Source organism: Microcaecilia unicolor, chromosome 2 (assembly GCF_901765095.1).
Source record: "Microcaecilia unicolor chromosome 2, aMicUni1.1, whole genome shotgun sequence".
NCBI classification, from domain to species: domain Eukaryota; kingdom Metazoa; phylum Chordata; class Amphibia; order Gymnophiona; family Siphonopidae; genus Microcaecilia; species Microcaecilia unicolor.
The window spans coordinates 653,265,924-653,286,402 of NC_044032.1; the positions used below are offsets into that span (position 1 = coordinate 653,265,924).

Genomic DNA, 20,479 nt, shown 5'->3' on the forward strand with positions numbered 1-20,479 from the left:
TCTGAGATTGTACTCGTTGCTGTGCATTGCTAGCATAAAAAGCTGCTTTGTTTTGGAACCAATTTGTCTTTCGTCTCCTGATTTTCGGACCCGTTACATATTTATTTAGTTTTTAGTGTAGAAAAATGAGCACAAAATACAGAGTTTAAAATTGCTGTTTCTACCAGCTATTATAATTTTTAAAGCTGTTTTAGTGATATTCAGTTGATTTCAGGATATTCATATCTACAGATGGGAAGCTTTCAAATAAATTAAAAAGCTGTCCAGTAAGAAACAAAACCCTTTTGTCCTCCACCTTTTTTTATTTTATTTGTACCCTGCACTTTCCCACTCATGGCAGGCTCAATGCGGCTTACATGGGGCAATGGAGGGTTAAGTGACTTGCCCAGAGTCACAAGGAGCTGCCTGTGCCTGAAGTGGGAATCGAACCCAGTTCCTCAAGACCAAAGTCCACCACTGCTAACCACTAGGCCACTCCTCCTTGTTTTAAGGCACTGTCTATCCAGTTGAAACAGCTTTAGACTTGTTTCAGATGGAACAACAATTAAAAAACGACAATGTGGAGCAGCAGCTCCTAGGTTTGCTTGCTTTGTTTTTGAGTGAATGAGGATGACGGCTGCGCTGGGAAGGGGAAACTGGCTTTCTTGCTATAGTGGACTAGATAGGCTCACTTCCACTGCTGTTATTTAACCCTCCTTGCTCTACACAGATGCACTTTAAGGAGGTAGGAAATCCCAGAACACCTCACCCAAGGAGCGTGCATGACCCATTATGTGACCTGAAGTTAGTAGGCAGAGCTTATCATCCTGTCAAGTACGTTGTTTTGGGTGTACAAAGATGACGGTGGCTGCATTTGAGAGAATGAAAACTTCCTTGGATGAAGTGGCTTCAGCCTTTTCACATCATGCCGTCCTCCTTGACCACACCAGGGGGAGGAGCTCTGAAACATGCTCTGTCTGTTCCGTCTCCTTGACCACACCAGGGGAGGAGCTCTGAACATGCTCCTCTGTCTGTTCTTTGGTCTAGTGTCTGCACAGAGCTGCAAGAGGAAAGACTGAGAACAAAGCAAAACCTTTCTGTCTCTGGGTCCTGGAATCCCTGCAAGACCCAGTCTCAGATCTGTAGAGGGAATTTATCTGAGACCTGGAATCAGCTCAACCTCCTCCTGTTTTATTCATCTGTCCAGGAAAAGGGGAAATCTCCAGCTTCAATCTATTCAGAGGGGAAACCAGCGGGAAATGTCTGCCCTGGTTCCTGATAAGGTAAGAAATGATTCTGTCTCCTCTTGCACACAGGGTTCCAGCACTAACAGGAAAATATTTCTGTCCAGTTTTTCCTGCTTTCTCTTCTCTTCTCTTCTCTCTCCGTATTTGTCCATGTCCAGTGAAGCTCTGTTGCCATGTGAGAAGGAGGCAGCAAGGGGAAAGCTTCAGGCCAGCTGTTGAGAGCAAGACTGCAGTGCCAACCCTACCTGCTAATGCTACAAATCTGTAGGCCTTTGAGGAGGGGGACAGTGGGAGGTAGGAAGGCATGTGGGACCCCTAGGGGGGAACAGGGTGGGGGCCAGAAGCTGCACATGAATGGAAGGCATAGAGAAGATTCTGCATATGATGGAAGGGAAGTGAAGTGGGAGATCCACATGAAGGAAAAGAAAGAGGAGAGGAGAAATGCACATGGAAGAGAAGGGGAGTTGGAAAGCAAATGAAAGGAAGGAAGGAATGGGAGAGGAGACTATTCTGCACATGGATAGAAGGAAAGTGTGTGTGTGAGTGTAGAAGAGAAGGCAGAGGGGAAAATGCACATGAATGTTGCCATAGAAAGAGCATGGAGCAAAAAAAAGATGAACACACACTAAAGAATGGAAACAATTACAAAGAAAAATACAAATACAGCATCAGACATACCAAAAGAACGTATTACAAAACCATAATAGGACCAGATTACAAGGACACACACAAACGCTTTCACTCGTAAACAATCTCCTAAACACCACACGAGTCACCTCGAACAACACAGACACCCCATCGGCAGCCAACCTAGCAAAGTATTTCAATGAAAAAATTGCAAAGCTCAGATGCATGATACTAAGTAACACCATTGAATATTCAAGCATCCTTGAATGCCTAGACCCAATACCCAGGGAATACCCAGCTGATCGATCATGGACCAATTTTGACCTAATTTCAGTAGATGAACTCACACACTGGCTCAAAAAATATGCCAAATCTCAGTGCAAACTCGACATTTGCCCTACCAGCCTAATAAGAGCTGCACCCAAACAATTAAAAAAAGACCTCACGAACCAAATTAAACTATAGACTCCTACATGGTCTCTTCCCCACGGAAATTGGAAACATACTAACTCCGTTGCCAAACGATGCCAAGAAAAGCACAATGGACTTAACCAACTACCGACCAGTCACCTCAATCCCACTCATTACAAAGTTGATGGAAGGCATAGTGACGAAGCAGCTCACAGATTACCTGACCAAACACTCAATTCTACACGAGTCACAGTCGGGATTCTGTTCAAATCATAGCACTGAAACCATACTAGTGTCCGCAATGAACTCCTTCAAAAAAACAATTGCAACCGGCAAGAACATACTCGTATTACAATTCGACATGTCCAGTGCCTTCGACATGGTGGATCATGGAATACTACTACACATACTAGAATACTTCGGAATCGGAGGCCAAGTTCTCAAATGGTTTAAAGGATTCCTCACCACTAGATCCTACCAAGTTATAATGAATACTACCAGATCACCGCCTTGGACACCAGAATGTGGAGTCCCTCAAGGATCCCTCCTTTCACCCACAATCTTCACCTAATGATGATACCACTAGCCAAACTCTTGGCCAATCAAAACCTTAACCCCTACATATATGTCGATGACGTCACAATCTACATCCATTTAAGAGTGACTTAAATGAAATAACCAACGAGATCAACCAGAGCTTCCAGATCATGCACTCTTGGGCGGACTCATTCCGGTTAAAGCTCAATGCAGAAAAAACCCAATGCCTAGTTCTCACCTCCCAATACAACACAAACAGTTACTCCACTATAACCACACCTCACTGCACACTTCCTATCTCAGAAAATCTGAAAATTCTTGGAGTCACCATGGATCGAAACCTCACACTCGATACCCACGTGAAGAACACAATGAAAAAAATGTTCCAATCGATGTGGAAACTCAAAGAATTAAACCTTTATCCCAAGAAATGTCTTTCGCACCCTGGTACAGTCACTAGTAATAAGCCACTTGGACTACTGCAACTCTCTGTACGCAGGCTGTAAAGAACAGACCATTAAAAAACTCCAAACAACCCAAAACACGGCAGCCAGACTCATCTTTGGAAAACCTAAATATGAAAGTGCGAAGCCCCTAAGAGAGAAACTACATTGGCTACTACTCAAGGAACGTATTGAGTTCAAGATCTGCACAACCGTGCACAAAATCATTCACGCAGACGGCCCACTCTATATGCTAAACCTAGTGGACCTACCGCCCAGAAATGCCAAAAGATCGGCCCGCAAATTCCTCAATCTGAATTTCCCAGCTGCAAAGGAGGTGAAATACAAACAGGCTTATGCTACGACCTTTGCATAGAAAAGCACACAGTTTTGGAATGCGTTACCCAAGGCCCTGAAAACCATGAACAATCTAACCAGCTTCCGCAAAGCTCTGAAAACACACCTCTTTAACAAAGCTTACAAAGTCACCCTCAATGACACAAATCATCCCCCAAACCACCCAAGCACACCTAAAACACTTCTCACACAACCTACCCAACATCCGCCCATCTAAATCCTCTTTTACCTCAACTTATGATCTACTGAATTTAAATCATGTACTGACTTTATCATAACCTTACTCTGTAAGCCACATTGAGCCTGCAAAAAGGTGGGATAATGTGGGGTACAAATGTAATAATAATAATAGTAGTAGTAGGAGGAAAGTGTTGCCAGATTGGGACAGACTGAAGGTCCCTCATGCCCAGTATCCTATTTTCCAACAGTGGCCAAACCAATTTACAAGTACCTGGCAAGATCCCCAAACAGTAAAATAGATTGTATGTGCTTATCCTTGAAATAAGCAGTGGATTTTACCTAAGTCCATCTTAATAATGGCTTTTGGACTTTTTTCTTTTAGGAAGTTAGCCAAACCTTTTTTAAAACCTTGCTAAGGTAACTGCGTTTACCACATTTTCTTTCAATGAATTCCAGAGTTTTGAAATATTTTCTTTGATTTCAATTTACTACTTAATAGTTTCATTGTGTGTCCCCTAGTCGTAGTATTTTGAGAAAGAGTAAACAAGCGATTCACGTCCACCAATTCCATTCCACTCATTATTTATTGACCTCTGTCATATCTCCCCTCAGCTGCCTCTTCTCCAAGCTGAAGAGCCTTAGCCGCTTTAGCCTTTCCTTATAGGGGAGTCGTACATCCCTGTTATCTTTTTCATCACCTTTCTCGGTAAATTTTCTGATTCCGCTGTATCTTTTTTGAGATGCGGTGACCAGAATTGCACACAGTATTTGAGGTGCAGTCGCACTGTGGAGTGATAGAAAGGCATTATAACATTCTTATTTTCATTTCCATTCCTTTCCTAATAAATACCTAACATTCTATTTGCTTCTCAACATTAAATACGCTCGTATCAAAACATTGCATATTAGAATCTACATTCTCCAATTTATTTACCACCATTTGAGAAAAACTGCAATCTGAGAAACAGTGGAATTGAACATACTCTCCATATGCTGAATTGAATCCCACAAATCTCTTAACGTCATTTCCTGCTGGTCCTGAATAGCTGAAGGCTGCTGAATTGGGGTAGGTGCCTGAATAGCTGTTGGCAACTTGACAAAAGTTAATGATGAAACTGCTTCTTCCAAGTGAACCTCCAGCCTGAGGAAGGGGCACCACCTGGGAAGCCTTATATGACAGGCAAAGGGAGGGAGAGGTAGGGTCTGCTCCAGTGAGCTCAAAGAAGCTCCAAGGGGAGATAATACTTGATTAATTGATGGTCCAGAAGAAATCAGGTGTTTGTCCATAGGACCCAGGACACTTGGAGTCGCTGTCTTCGGCTTCACTTTACGCTTCCCCTTTGAGAATTATAGTATAGAGTCAAAACTCCGAAGGGGCAGGGTGTGTACCTTACAACACGCCCCTTTTGGCATGCCCTGCGGCCTCACACCTGTGGTACAAATCTTTTCAAGGCAACAGGACCCTTGATATCTGCAGGTGTCCAATAGGGTGCCTGTTGGAATTGGCACCGACTCTCCCTCACAGGAGGGCTCCTCCCTCTGTAAGTTGACAACGGCAGAGGGTAGCTCCACCTCACACTATTGCCTCAGGCAAGCCACCACCCCCTTATTAAGTTTGAAAAACCCTTTGCACTTAGAAATTAAAAAAAACTCTGAATGTTGATCACCTGATTCTCATACATGATGTCTATTTTGGTGGCCCTTTACTAGGTGAAAAATCTCAGCACCAATACAAACCCTCAAAATGACACAGTGATAGTGATTTTGGACAACTTACTACTCTAACTGATGAAAGCTTATTCCGTTGTGACAATTCCTCTGTGTACATATGCTGCACACACCGTCATGTTTCTAAATATAACTGAGATAAAATAACAATAACAAGGATACAGCAGCTGACTGTTTGCTTTGTTTTCCGTGTACCAATATGGCGGCTGTTGGGCTAAACCGGCTTCAGCTTTCTGACGTCATGCCATCTCCTGTTCTTTCTCCAACCTTAGCTACACTAATCCACAACCTCTTTATCTCCCACCTCTTCAGTTGTTGTTGCTGCCTCCTCCTTCCAACTGCTAAATCAGTCAACATGAGAGATTTCCAGTGTAAAGACCAGGAAGTCTGTTCAAAATATTGGAGATTTAAGGGAACAGAACTCGTACTATATACTTCATACTATAATGTACTGGAGCTTTGATCTTACTGACTGAGGTCTTATATCAAAGTCTGTTATTTATTTATTTATTAGGATTTATTTACCGCATTTTGAAGGAATTCACTCAAGGCGGTGTACAGTAAGAATAAATCAAACATGAGCAATAGGCAATTAGAGCAGTAAAAATATTTAAACAACAATACAAAGTATGGCATGGTATACTACTTTTGTTACTCAACACAATCTAAATTACGGGAACCACTGGTTTAAATTCAATCCCTTACTATATCTTCCAGTTGGTATTTGAGTATTTTCCTCCCAGCTGATACTCAACTTGATAAACTTATCCAATTGGACCTCAATGCTTCCAAGCGTTGACCGATCTCCAAGAGATCACACTTTGCTCAATATTTATATGAGCGCCAACGCTATCATTTGAGCTAGTCTTATCGTTGATCTTATCATTAAATATGACCAAAACCGAGCTTCTCATTTTCCCCCCCAAACCCACCTCCCCGCTCCCCCCGTTTTCTATTTCTGTTGATGGCTCTCTCATTCTCCCTGTCTCCTCAGCTCAAAACCTTGGGGTCATCTTTGACTCTTCTCTCTCCTTCTCTGCTCATATCCAGCAGATTGCCAAGACCTGTCGTTTCTTTACAACATCCGTAAAATCTGCCCCTTTCTTTCCGAGCACTCTACCAAAACCCTCATCCACACCCTTGTCACCTCTCGTTTAGACTACTGCAATCTGCTTCTTGCTGGCCTCCCACTTAGTCACCTCTCCCCCCTCCAGTCGGTTCAAAACTCTGCTGCGCGTCTCGTCTTCTGCCAGGGTTGCTTTACTCATACTACCCCTCTCCTCAAGACCCTTCACTGGCTCCCTATCCGTTTTCGCATCCTCTTCAAACTTCTTCTACTAACCTATAAATGTACTCACTCTGCTGCTCCTCAGTATCTCTCCACAGTCGTCCTTCCCTACACCCTTCCCGTGCACTCCGCTCCATGGATAAATCCTTCTTATCTGTTCCCTTCTCCACTACTGCCAACTCCAGACTTCGCGCCTTCTGTCTCGCTCCACCCTACGCCTGGAATAAACTTCCTGAGCCCCTACGTCTTGCCCCATCCTTGGCCACCTTTAAATCTAGACTGAAAGCCCACCTCTTTAACATTGCTTTTGACTCGTAACCACTTGTAACCACTCGCCTCCACCTACCCTCCTCTCTTCCTTCCCGTTCACATTAATTGATTTGATTTGCTTACTTTATTTATTTTTTGTCTATTAGATTGTAAGCTCTTTGAGCAGGGACTGTCTTTCTTCTGTGTTTGTGCAGCGCTGCGTACGCCTTGTAGCGCTATAGAAATGCTAATAGTAGTAGTAGTAGTAGGTTCATTTAGGAATAAACAAGAAACAGAACCAATGATTAGACTGGCTCCAATGATAGCCAGGGAGGAAAGTAGGGAAGTCCGATGGGAACCGATCAGCTGTTGCCTGCTGCAGCGCCTTCACTCGGAGGTGAGAGGCACTGTGAGGGCTCGGCCCGGTGGCAGACGGAGGGGGCGGGGGAGCGGCGTCGGTGGCGATCTCAGGGGGAGCGGAGGATGGTGGAGGCCGGGGCTGCGGGAAGCTGTCATTTCAATGCAGGGGGAGGGGGGAGTGGCAGCGACCTCAGGTGGGGGCGTCGTCGGAGGAGAAAAAAGAAAGCCAAGTGCTCGTCAGGGACGTCCTTGAAGGACGTCCATGTTAGACACTTTAGAAGGACGTCCCTGACGAGCACTTGGGACACACAGCTTGTTCTTTCACAGCAGTCCCAGCCTAACGAAAGGTGGCAAAGTATGCAGCAAAATCATTGCAGTTCAGTTTATTTTTATTTTATTTATTTATTTGTTACATTTGTATCCCACATTTTCCCACCTATTTGGAGACTCAATGTGGCTTACATAGTACCGTTATGGCATTCGCCAAGTCCGGTAGAGAAACAAATACAAGGTGATATAGTCAAATAAAGGTACATGTGTTTCAGGTACAATGGGATCGAGGAGAGGAAGGTTGTATAGTGTCCATTACGATCTTTGGTTTTGCTTTGTTGCAGTGTGTAGGTAGGTGGTTATGTTGGGTCGGTGGGGTATGCCTTTTTGAATAGGTTGGTTTTTAATGATTTCTTGAAGTTTAGATGGTCTATGTCGTTTTCACAGCTTTTGGCAATGCGTTCCATATTTGTATGCTTATGTAGGAGAAGCTGGATGAATAGACTGCTTTGTAATTAAGTCCTTTGCAGTTTGGGTAGTGGAGGTTAGGTATGTTCGAGATGATCTGGCTATGTTTCTGAGTGGTAGGTCTATGAGGTCTGTCTTGTAGCCTGGGGCTTGGCCGTAGATAATTTTGTTGACCAGGGTGCAGATTTTGAAGGTAATGCGTTCTTTGATTGGAAGGCAATGCAGCTTTTCTTGGAGGGGTTTGGCACTTTCAAATTGCGATTTGCCAAATATCAGCCTAGCTGCTGTGTTTTGAGCGGTCTGAAGTTTCTTTGTGAGTTGTTCTTTGCATCCCGCATAGATTCCGTTGCAGTAGTCTGCATGGCTTAGTACCATTGATTGTATTAGGTTACGAAATGATTCCCTCGGGACGAAAGGTTTTACTCGTTTAAGTTTCCACATTGAGTGGAACATTTTCTTTATTGTGGAGTTCACTTGGTTCTCGAGTGTAAGGTTGCGGTCGAGTATGACGGCAAGTATTTTCAAGTTGCCTGAGATAGGGAGGGTGTGTTCTGGAGTGGTTAAAGTTGTGGGTTTGTACATGTTGTGTTGAGATGAGAATGAGGCAGTGTGTTTTTTCTGTGCTCAGTTTCAGTTGAAAAGCGTTTGCCCATGAGTCCATGATGTTCAATCCAAGTTTGATTTTGTTGATGAATTCTGTTAGATCGTGTCTGAAGGGAATGTATATAGTGACATCGTCTGCATAGATGAATGGGTTGAGGCCTTGCTTAGATAAGGATTTGGCCAGTGGGATCATCATTATGTTGAATAAAATGTATTTTATTTTTTTTAAAATTTGTACCCCGCTCTTTCCCACTCATGGCAGGCTCAATGCGGCTTACATATTATATACAGGTACTTATTTGTACCTGGTGCAATGGAGGGTTAAGTGACTTCCCCAGAGTCACAAGGAGCTTCCTGTGCTTGAAGTGGGAATCGAACTTAGTTCCTCAGTTCCCCAGGACCAGAGTCCACCACCCTAACCACTAGGCCACTCCTCCACTCCGGTGATAGTGGTGATCCTTGAGGTACACCCAGTGCTTTTTTTGTGCCGGTACGCAACGGTACGGCGTACCGGCACCTTTTTTTTTGCCCTGCACTTCCTCTCAGTCCCCCAGGGGCGTGGTGTGCTGGAGCCGGCTCACAAGAGCTCTTGCGAGCCGGTTGTTGTGGCAGGCGAGCCGGCGGTGAGTGAGGTAAGCATGGCAGGAGGGCGCCACAAGCCATGCTTACCTCATCTCCCGCACTTTGGGGGGTTTAAATCATCGTTCATTATTTTCCTCCGCAGCAGCCGCAGCGAAAGGCCGTCTGTCTCTAGCCTTCCCTTTGTTTCCAGTCAATGTCCCGCCTTCTTCTGACATCATTTCCTCTTTCCGCGAAGGCGGGACACTGACTGGAAACGAAGGGAAGGCTAAGGCTAGAGACAGACGGCTTTTCGCTGTGGCTGCTACGACGGAGCAGGGGAGCGAGGAGAATCGCTGGGTGGGTATGGATGGCTGGAGGGGGGGCAGGGGAGCCAAGGGAATCGCTGGGTGGGTATGGTTGCCTGGAGGGGGGGCAGGGGAGCCAAGGGAATCGCTGGGTGGGTATGGATGCCTGGAGGGGGGGGGGCAGGGGAGAGAAGGGAATTGCTGGGTGGGTATGGATGCCTGGAGGGGGGGCAGGGGAGCCAAGGGAATCGCGGGGGGGGTATGGATGCCTGGAGGGGGGCAGGGGAGCCAAGGGAATTGCTGGGTGGGTATGGATGCCTGGAGGGGGGCAGGGGAGCCATGGGAATCGCTGGGTGGGTATGGATGCCTGGAGAGGGGGGCAGGGGAGCCTAGGGAATCGCTGGGTGGGTATGGATGCCTGGAGGGGGGGCAGGGGAGCGAAGGGAATCGCTGGGTGTGTATGGATGGCTGGAGGGGAGGCAGAGGAGCGAAAGGAATCGCTGGGTGGGTATGGATGGCTGGAGGGGAGGCAGGGGAGCGAAGGGAATCGCTGGGTGGGTATGGATGCCTGGAGGGGGGGCAGGGGAGCCAAGGGAATCGCTGGGTGGGTATGGATGGCTGGAGGGGGGGCAGGGGAGAGAAGGGAATCGCTGGGTGGGTATGGATGGCTGGAGGGGGGGGCAGGGGAGCCAAGGGAATTGCTGGGTTGGTATGGATGCCTGGAGGGGGGACAGGGGAGCCAAGGGAATCGCTGGGTGGGTATGGATGCCTTGAGGGATTCAGGGGAGAGAAGGGAATTGATGGGTGGGTATGGATGCCTGCAGGGGGGGCAGGGGAGTCAAGGGAATTGCTGGGTGGGTATGGATGGCTGGAGGGGGGGCAGGGGAGAGAAGAGAGTTGCAGGACATGGATGGAGGATAGGGAAGGGAGAGAGAAGAAATGCTTTACATGGATGGTGGGAAGGGAAGAGTGAGAGATGAGATGAGGGAAAAGGAAGAGAGGAGAAAAACTGCACATGGATGAAGAAAATAGGCAGAAGCTGGATCCACTTGGCAGTCAAGTCTGCGGAGGACCCAGCTTTTACTTACGGATGTAGGACAAAAAATGAAGAAGAAAGGCGGAAAGTAAAGAAATAAATGGAAGGGAAGCCCTGGAAACGGAGTTAAGGGAACAGATAGAGAGCAGCAGAATCAGAGACTGGGACCAATATGGAAAGAAAAACAGTCACCGGACAACAAAGATAGAAAAAATCATTTTATTTTCATTTTAGTGTTTGGAATATGTCCAATTTGAGAATTTACATCTGCTGTCTTATTTTGCACTGGGTATACTGGAGCTGTTACAGCTTACAGAAATTATTTATAATGGAAAAAATCACGTTATTTTGTTCTATACTAGTAAAATATTTTCAATTATGTCTGTTTACATGCGCCATAGCTGGTATAAGGGGTGTGGCAAATGTGGGTGTGGCTATCATAGGGGTGGAGTCATATGTGGTGACCCTGCCCATAATGAGTACCGGCACCTTTTTTTCTACAAAATAAGCACTGGGTGCACCACAGTCTGCTTTCCAAGGTGGTGATATGTTTAGGTCTGATTTCACTTGGTATGTTCTGGTGGTTAGAAAACCCTTGATCCAGTTAAGTATATTTCCAGCAATCCCGAAGTAGTCTAAGAGTTTTAGTAGTATATTGTGGTTGACCATGTCGAATTGGAGGAGGAGTATGCTTTTACCTGTGGCTATTTCTTGCTTGAATTTGGCCAGGAGAGTGACTAGCACAGTTTCGGTACTATGGAAGGGGCGGAATCCCGATTGTGATTCATGTAGTATTGAGAACTTGACCATGTAGTCAGTGATCTGTTTGGTCACCATGCTGTCCATCAGCTTGACTGCTAGAGAAATAGATGCAATTGGGCGGTAGTTGGTAAGTTCGGTTATTTTTTATTTTTGGTGTCTTTTGGGTTGGGGTGAGTAGGATGTTACCATGTTCCTCTGGGAAAAGACCTTGTTGGAGCAGGTAGTTTAGGTGGGATGTGAGGTCTGTTAAGAAGCGGTCCGGGGCAGATTTTAGTAGGTATCTGGGGCAGGTGTCCAGTTTGCAGTGGGTGCTGGAGAACCTTTTGATCGCCTGGGTGACTTTCGATGGTGAGGAGTGTGAAGTTTGACCAAATTCGGTCGGCTGGGTGTTCTTCAGGGTTTGGATCCAAGCTATTAATGAAGTTATCGGTATCAGTATTGACCTGGGGTAGCGTTTTGCGTAGGTTTATAATTTTTTCATTGAAGTAGTTAGCGAGTTTGTCTGCGGAGGGGATGTCTATATTGGTAGCAGTGACCGCTGTGGTATCTAGTAGCTTGTTCACAAGTTGGTAAAGTTTCTTCGTGTCTTTGAAGTCTGGCCCTATTTTAGTTTTATAGTATGTCCTTTTGATTTGTCTTATTGCGTATTTATATTTTCTTTGTGTCTGTTTCTATGCATTGAGTGTGTGTTCGTCTTTTAATTTTCTTCAAACTCGTTGTGAGTTTAGACTGGGCAGGCTGGTTTTGTTGTGGGGGTTGCAGTAGGCTGTTTACTATACTGAACAGCTGCTTGGTTGAATTGGCAGCCTGTGCAATGCATTGAGAGAAATACTGTTTTTTGGTTGCTGTTACGGCTTGGCGGTCCTTTGCCATGTGCTTCCTGCAGTTTAGCCTGTCTTCATCCAGGTGAGATTTGCGCCATCTCCTTTCCAGTTTTCGTCCTTCACATTTAAGGATCCGAAGTTCTGGAGAAAACAAAAACATAGTAGCATAGTAGATGACGGCGGATAAAGACCTGCACGGTCCATCCAGTCTACCCAACAAGGTAAACAATATAATGAAACTATGACTGACGGTGTCTTGTCTGTTGTTCTAGGCCTTGTTCAAGGATGTCGCTGCTTATTTCTTGGAAGTGGACTGGAACTTTCTGAGAGAATGGCAGAAGGAGCTGTACAAGAAGGTCATCAAGGAGGTTCATGACATCCTCATCTCACAAGGTAGTTATGTCTTTTTTTATCATCTACCACACAGGCACATTAATGGAATGGGTGCTGTTATTTTATCAGAGCTGGAAAAATCCCAGGTCCCAGGTCCCTTGGGCACCTGAAATTGAGACCTGGCTTCTGTTGCAAAAGATAAAATGTTTACTTTAAACTGGAGGCTTCATACAAGACCAGCTGCAGTCTGTCTCCCTTTTCTGTACAACAAAATTTTGACCTTTTTTCCTGAGAACTACAATTTCTGTGTAAGAATATAAATCAGGACGGAGGAAGTGACGTCACCGTCCGAAATGGCTGCCTAGCTCCGGAGCTCCGTCTACAACTTCTGTGTAAGAATATAAACCAGGTTTCAGTGGGCGTAAATCCTTACACCCAAAATTGGTCGCAGATCCCGGCGCAAAACACTATTCTATCAACAGCGCCTAACTCTGAGAACTGTTTATAGAATAGCGTTTAGCTCCAATTTTTATCAGCATCATTTTTTTGGCTCAATATACAGAACTTAGTCCTGTATGTACACACACACACTTTCATGCACTGCTTGTTCACAACAGGAAGCAGATGGAACCTCCCCAGGGCTTATACATTTTTATTTAAATGCTATTTTCCTGCTTACTTACAGGTTATTCAGTTGTTAATCCTGATGTCATTTTCAAGATTAAGAACAAAGACGAGAATTATTTCCCTCAACATTTTGAGTGGGAGGAAAAAGAAAACCCAGATGATCTCATTAAGAGTAAGTAAATGTTTTGGGTTTGAAGGGCTCTGAATTTTCAGATCAAAGTCTCCAGGCGTTTAGAGATTTAAGGTCCATTTCCTTATTTAGTATTATTGTATCTTTGATGACTCCTTCTAATGTATTTTCTCTTAACAGACCTTCCAGTTGTAACGTCTGTGATCTCACTCGGTGTTAAACAAGAGGAAGATCTCCCCTTGATGGATCCTCCTAAATCAGAGATGTCTGAACAGACTTACCCTCCTGTAACAAGTAAGTATAAAATTCCTCCTGCACATCTTAATAAAATCAGCCGGGATTATTTAGGAATTCAGAGCTGGTAAGGATAAGAAGCCATAATCCTCTCTGCAAAGCAGATACTGCCGGGGTGTGTAATTGAGCAGCATTGCTATTACTACTAGTACTACTACGTATCATTTCTGTAGGGTTACTAGACGTACACAGCACTGTACACTTCAACTTGAAGAGACAGTCCCTGCTCATCAGAGCTTACAGTCTATTCAAGACAGACCAATTAGGGATTAGGGAGTTAACATTGTCGAAAGGGTGAATTGTAGAACAGAAGAGAATGGAGTCGCACCATGGAGCGATACAAAGGCATTATAACGTCCTCATTTTTGTTTTCCATTCCTTTCCTAACATTCTATTTGCTTTCTTAGCTGCCACAGAACAATGAGCAGAGGGTTTCAACATATCATCAACAACGACTCCGAGATCCCTTTCTTGGTCGGTGACTCCTAACATGGAACCTTGCATTACGTAGCTATAATCCACAATAGGACACTTCCTCCTATCCCATGACTCTCCATTTTCCTCTGGAGTCTTTCATGAGGTACTTTGTCAAACGCCTTTTGAAAATCCAGATACACAATATCAACTGGCTCGCCTTTATCCACATGTTTGTTCACCCCTTCAAAGAAATGTAATAGATTGGTGAGGCAAGATTTTCCTTCACTAAATCCATGTTGGCTTTGTCTTATTAATCCATGCTTTTGAATGTGCTCTGTAATTTTGTCCTTTATAATAGTCTCTACCATTTTCCTGGCACCGAACCTTAAGCTGTCCTCTGGAACCTTTTTTAAATATTGGCGTTACATGGGCTACCCTCCAATCTTCTGGTACCACACTCAATTTTAAAGATAAATTCCATATCATCAAGCTGATCAATCCATAGACTGGTGGGTTGTGTCCATCTACCAGCAGGTGGAGATAGAGAGCAAACTTTTGCCTCCCTATATGTGGTCATGTGCTGCCGGAAACTCCTCAGTATGTTCTCTATCTCAGCAGGTGGTGGTCACACACAGCAGCAGCTCTGGCTAGGCCTCCAAGCCTAATTTTTAGGTTTTGTTGAGTGCCTGGGGTTGAGGGCTCTTTTGAGCAAGTGCAAACCTGGTGGTGCCAGGTCCCTCCTTTTCTCCCCCCTCCCGCTGGCTCCGTTTAAAAAAAAAAAAAAAAAAAAATTTTGAACGTCTTTAAAGGCGTTTATTTCGACGTTTATTTAAGCGTCTATTGCAGCTACTCACTGGGACACCAGGTCGTTACAACTCGGAGCGGACAGCAGGTAATTTTTACCTTTTTATTGCGGGCAGGGGGTTCCCCGATTCTTCTCCTCGTGGCATATGGCGTCGGAGGGCGAGGGCGCAAAGGGTCGCTCCCCGGGTCGCTCGAGCGCTTCTAGAGGGGATGCGGGGGTTTTGAAGTCTGATTCGCCCTGGTTGGGTGACAGTTTCGTGACCGATGAATGTCCCGGTCCTTCCTCCGGCGTGGCGGTTTTTCCCGCCATAAACGCCCATCCCCCGCTCCTCGCCTCCGCCATCTTGGCCGGCCACGCGGCTCGGACGGCTTCTTCTTGGGCCGCCCTTGAGGTTGGAGACATTAATGCCATGAACGCCCTTAATTTGGGCGACGGCTCAGAAGCGGCTAATGTCAAGAGCCGTTCTTCCCGTGCGGCTCCTTCGCGGAGTTTCGCGCCGGACGCCATCTTGGATGCGCAGCATGTCTCTCCCCCGCTATTGCGAGCGCCGGTTGAGAGTGCGCCTAGGGCTGTTGCCCAGGCTGCGGAAGTGCACAGTCTGGGGGGTTTCTCCCCCGAGTTTGTTTTGCTGCTGCATCAGGCCTTCCTCATGCACAACGCTGCCCCTGCTCCCTCGTCTGGTAAAGAGGTTGAGGTTCCCAGAGGTAAACGCCCTCGGGTTGATTACCAGGCCTTGGAGGACTTTGTCTCCTCCGATGTAGATGAGGGCAGCGTGTCTGAGGTCTCCCAACGGTCCTTTGCGGATTCCTTGGAGGAGGCGGATCCCCGCTCGGATGGAGCGGATGACCCCTCTGCAGCGCGGCTTTTTCGCCCAGAGGATTTGCCCAACCTGTTGTTACAGGCCATGGACACTTTGAAGATTTCCTCTCCGGAGGACGTCTCTCCCTCAGCCCCTGTTGGCTCTGCCATTATGCTGGGGACGAAGCGCCCGCCTAGAACCTTCCACGTGCATGATGCCATGCACACCTTAATTTCGGCTCAATGGGATGTCCCAGAAGCGAGCCTTAAAGTGGCTAGGGCTATGTCCCGCCTCTATCCTTTGGCTGTGAGTGAACGTGAGGCCTATCTGTGGCCTACCGTGGATTCTTTAATCACTGCGGTGACTAAGAAAACGGCTTTGCCGGTGGAAGGTGGCACGGCCCTAAAGGACGCCCAAGACAGGAGATTGGAGGCGGCCTTAAGGTCGTCTTTTGAGGCGGCTGCTTTAAGTTTGCAGGCCTCAGTTTGCGGCTCCTATGTGGCCAGGGCGTGCCTGACTATGGTGCAGCGGGCTTCCCCCTCGGATCATTCCTTGAGGGCTGATTGGCCGGCCCTGGAATCGGGCTTAGCCTATTTGGCAGACTTGCTGTATGATGTCTTGAGAGCCTCAGCTAAAGGCATGGCTCAGACAGTCTCTGCGCGGCGGTGGCTTTGGCTGAAACATTGGTCTGCGGACCACGCCTCTAAATCCCGCCTGGCTAGATTGCCTTTTAAAGGCAAGCTGCTCTTTGGGGTCGAGCTGGACAAAATCGTGACCGATCTTGGCACGTCTAAGGGCAAGAAGTTACCAGAGGTCAGGGCTCGGGCTAGTGCTCGTCCCGGTTCCTCCAGAGGACGGTTTCAGGAAGCCCGTCGGTACCGCCCGGGCAAGTCGGGTTCCTCTGCCCCCTCTTACTTCAAGAGAAATTTCTCCCCCAAGCAGCGTTCCTTTCGCAGAGACCGCCGTCCCGGAGGTGCTCCCTCCGGTCCTCCCCCAGGGTCTCGTACCCAAGGACGGGGTCTTGGTCCACGCCCCAGTGCAGATTGGAGGACGGCTGTCCTCGTTTCTGGGCGAGTGGACCACAATAACTTCAGACGCTTGGGTGCTGGATGTCATCAGAGACCGCTACAAGCTAGAGTTCTGCCGACCCTTAAGAGACGGGTTTGTACTCTCTCCCTGCAAGTCTCCGGTCAAAGCTGTGGCAGTGCAGCAGACTTTGGACAATCTGATCCGCCTGGGTGCGGTCGTTCCGGTGCCAGAAAGTCAGCTTGGCAAGGGGCGTTACTCCATTTACTTTGTGGTACCAAAGAAAGGAGGTTCTGTCCGGCCTATCCTCGACCTCAAAGGGGTCAATCGGGCCTTGAAAGTGAGGCACTTTCGCATGGAGACTCTCCGCTCTGTTATAGCGGCAGTGAAGGCAGGGGAGTACCTGGCATCCTTGGACATCAAGGAAGCATATTTGCACATTCCCATCTGGCCTCCTCATCAACGCTTTCTGCGTTTTGCAGTCCTGGGACGACACTTCCAGTTCAGAGCCCTCCCGTTCGGGTTGGCTACTGCTCCGCGGACCTTTTCCAAAGTAATGGTGGTCATAGCGGCCTTCCTGCGGAAGGAAGGAGTACAAGTCCATCCTTATCTGGACGACTGGTTGATCCGAGCCCCCTCTTATGCAGAGTGCGGCAAAGCTGTGGACCGGGTAGTTGCTCTTTTGAGCTCCCTGGGATGGATCATCAACTGGGAGAAGAGCCAGCTGCGCCCGACTCAGTCCCTGGAGTATCTGGGAGTTCGATTCAACACCCAAGTGGGCAGAGTGTTCCTGCCAGACAATCGGATTGTCAAACTTCAGGCTCAAGTGAACCAGTTCCTAGTAGCCTCTCCTCTTCGGGCTTGGGACTATGTGCAGCTGTTGGGCTCTATGACGGCCACGATGGAAGTAGTGCCCTGGGCCAGGGCTCATATGAGACCACTTCAACACTCCCTGCTGCAGCGCTGGACTCCGATCTCGGAGGATTATGCTGGGCGCCTTCCCTTGGATCCAGCAGTGCGCAAGGCGCTGAGCTGGTGGATGCAGACAGACAAGTTGTCTGCGGGAATGCCTCTGGTGACCCCAGAGTGGATTGTCGTCACGACGGACGCCTCGTTGTTGGGCTGGGGAGCCCACTGCTTGGGAAGGACAGCGCAGGGTCTTTGGTCTCCGGCAGAAGCAAAGTGGTCTATCAACCTCCTAGAACTCAGAGCCATTCGGTTGGCGCTTTTGGAGTTCATCCCGGTACTGGTGTGGAAGCCGGTACGGGTCCTGTCGGACAATGCCACGGCTGTGGCCTATGTCAACCGCCAGGGAGGTACCAAGAGCGCCCCTCTAGCCAAGGAGGCCATGGCTCTATGTCAGTGGGCGGAAGCGAACCTGGAACAGCTGTCAGCGGCCCACATTGCTGGAGTCATGAATGTCAAGGCGGACTTTCTCAGTCGCCATACCTTGGAGCCCGGAGAGTGGCAACTATCGGCTCAGGCGTTCTTGGACATCACGAAGCGCTGGGGCCAGCCGAGCCTAGATCTGATGGCGTCATCGGCCAATTGCCAAGTGCCGCGTTTTTTCAGCAGAGGACGGGACCCTCGATCTCTGGGAGTAGATGCTCTTCTCCAACAGTGGCCGACACAAGAGCTCCTCTATGTGTTCCCGCCCTGGCCCATGTTGGGCAGGGTGCTAGACCGGGTGGCAAAGCATCCCGGCAGGATAATCCTGGTGGGTCCGGATTGGCCCAGACGTCCCTGGTATGCGGACTTGATCAGGCTCTCAGTCGACGATCCTCTGCGGCTGCCAGTGGAGCAGGGCCTGTTGCATCAGGGTCCCGTGGTGATGGAGGATCCCTCCCCCTTTGGTCTTACGGCCTGGCTATTGAGCGGCAGCATCTGAGGAAGAAGGGCTTCTCAGACAAAGTCATCGCCACTATGCTGAGAGCGAGGAAGCGCTCTACTTCTACTGCTTACGCCAGGGTTTGGCGTACCTTTGCAGCGTGGTGTGAAGCAGGCTCACTTTCTCCCTTCACTGCTCCAATTTCTTCAGTGTTGGCGTTCCTGCAAGAAGGTCTGGAGAAAGGCCTGTCGCTCAGTTCCCTTAAAGTCCAGGTAGCGGCTCTGGCTTGCTTCAGGGGCCGCCTGAAGGGTGCTTCCCTGGCTTCGCAGCCAGATGTGGTGCGCTTTCTCAAGGGAGTTAATCACCTGCGCCCTCCTCTGCACTCAGTGGTGCCTGCGTGGAATCTCAACCTGGTGCTGAGAGCATTGCAGAAGCCGCCGTTTGAACCCTTGTCGAGGGCATCTCTGAAAGACCTGACGTTGAAAGCAGTCTTTTTGGTGGCTATCACTTCAGCCAGAAGAGTTTCCGAGCTCCAGGCGCTCTCGTGTCGAGAGCCTTTTCTGCAGTTCACTGAGGCAGGAGTGACTATTCGCACAGTGCCTTCCTTTCTGCCCAAGATTGTTTCTCGCTTCCATGTGAATCAGCAGCTCTGTCTCCCTTCCTTTCGTAGGGAGGACTACCCAGAGGAGTACTCTGCTCTTAAATATCTAGATGTGAGACGAGTCATCATCAGATACTTGGAAGTGACCAATGATTTCCGGAAATCGGATCATCTGTTTGTCCTGTTTACAGGTCCTCGTAAGGGTCTGCAGGCTGCTAAGCCTACAGTGGCAAGATGGGTCAAGGAAGCCATTGCAGCGGCTTATGTGGCCGCGAGGAAGGTGCCGCCTGTCCAGCTGAAGGCTCACTCCACAAGAGCTCAGGCGGCCTCGATGGCAGAGGCCGGTTCCGTCTCCTTGGAAGAGATATGCAAGGCGGCAACTTGGGCTTCGGCCCATACATTCTCCAAGCATTACCGCTTGACTGTGGCTGCTCGGGCGGAGGCCCGGTTTGGAGCTTCAGTGTTGCGGTCAGGGATTTCTATGTCCCGCCCTGGGTGAGTACTGCTTCGGTACATCCCACCAGTCTATGGATTGATCAGCTTGATGATATGGAAGGTAAAATTATGTATAATCATACCTGATAATTTTCTTTCCATTAATCATAGCTGATCAATCCATAGCCCCTCCCAGATATCTGTATTGTTTTTATTCTGGTTGCATTTCAGGTTCAAGTTTAGTCTTCAGTTACTTCAGAAAGACTTCGTGTTCAAGTTTTTTCACTTGGATTCTTCAAGAGTTAAGACGAGTTTGTGTTACAGTGAGCTGCTGCATTCCTCTCCCCTCCGTTTTACGGGGCTGGATTGAGATTTAAATTCTGCCGGCACTCCCTCCCGCTTCGTGCGGCTGTAGGGCAGCTTTGTACCCCTCCCGCTTCGGCGGTGTTGGGGTCAGTCAGCTCCTCCCGCGGTTGCGGTTGCAGGATAAGCCAGATCCCCCCGCATCGGCGGGTGTGGTGTCCCTCCCCCGCTCCGCGGGGATGAGCTGGACGGATTCCCCTCCCCCACTTGTGTGGGGATGAGCTGGGTTAATTCCCCTCCCCCGTTTCGGCGGTGGTGAGCTGGGCAGAGTGTCCCTTTGTGGGTGTAATTCTCTAAGTGCTGAGTCCTGCGGATGGAGCTTTGATATCGACATACTGAGGAGTTTCCGGCAGCACATGACCACATATAGGGAGGCAAAAGTTTGCTCTCTATCTCCACCTGCTGGTAGATGGACACAACCCACCAGTCTATGGATTGATCAGCTATGATTAATGGAAAGAAAATTATCAGGTATGATTATACATAATTTTACCTTATATATTGCTAACAATAGTTCCGCCAGTTCATTTTTCAGTTCTGTCAGTACTCTGGGATGAATACCATCTGGTCCAGGAGATTTGCTACT

At 47.9% G+C, this 20,479-nt stretch overlaps 1 pseudogene; it reads left to right on the forward strand.

Moving 5' to 3' along the window:
• The window catches only part of LOC115462252, a 66,720-nt pseudogene that overhangs the window by 499 nt on the left and 45,742 nt on the right, over positions 1-20,479 (forward strand).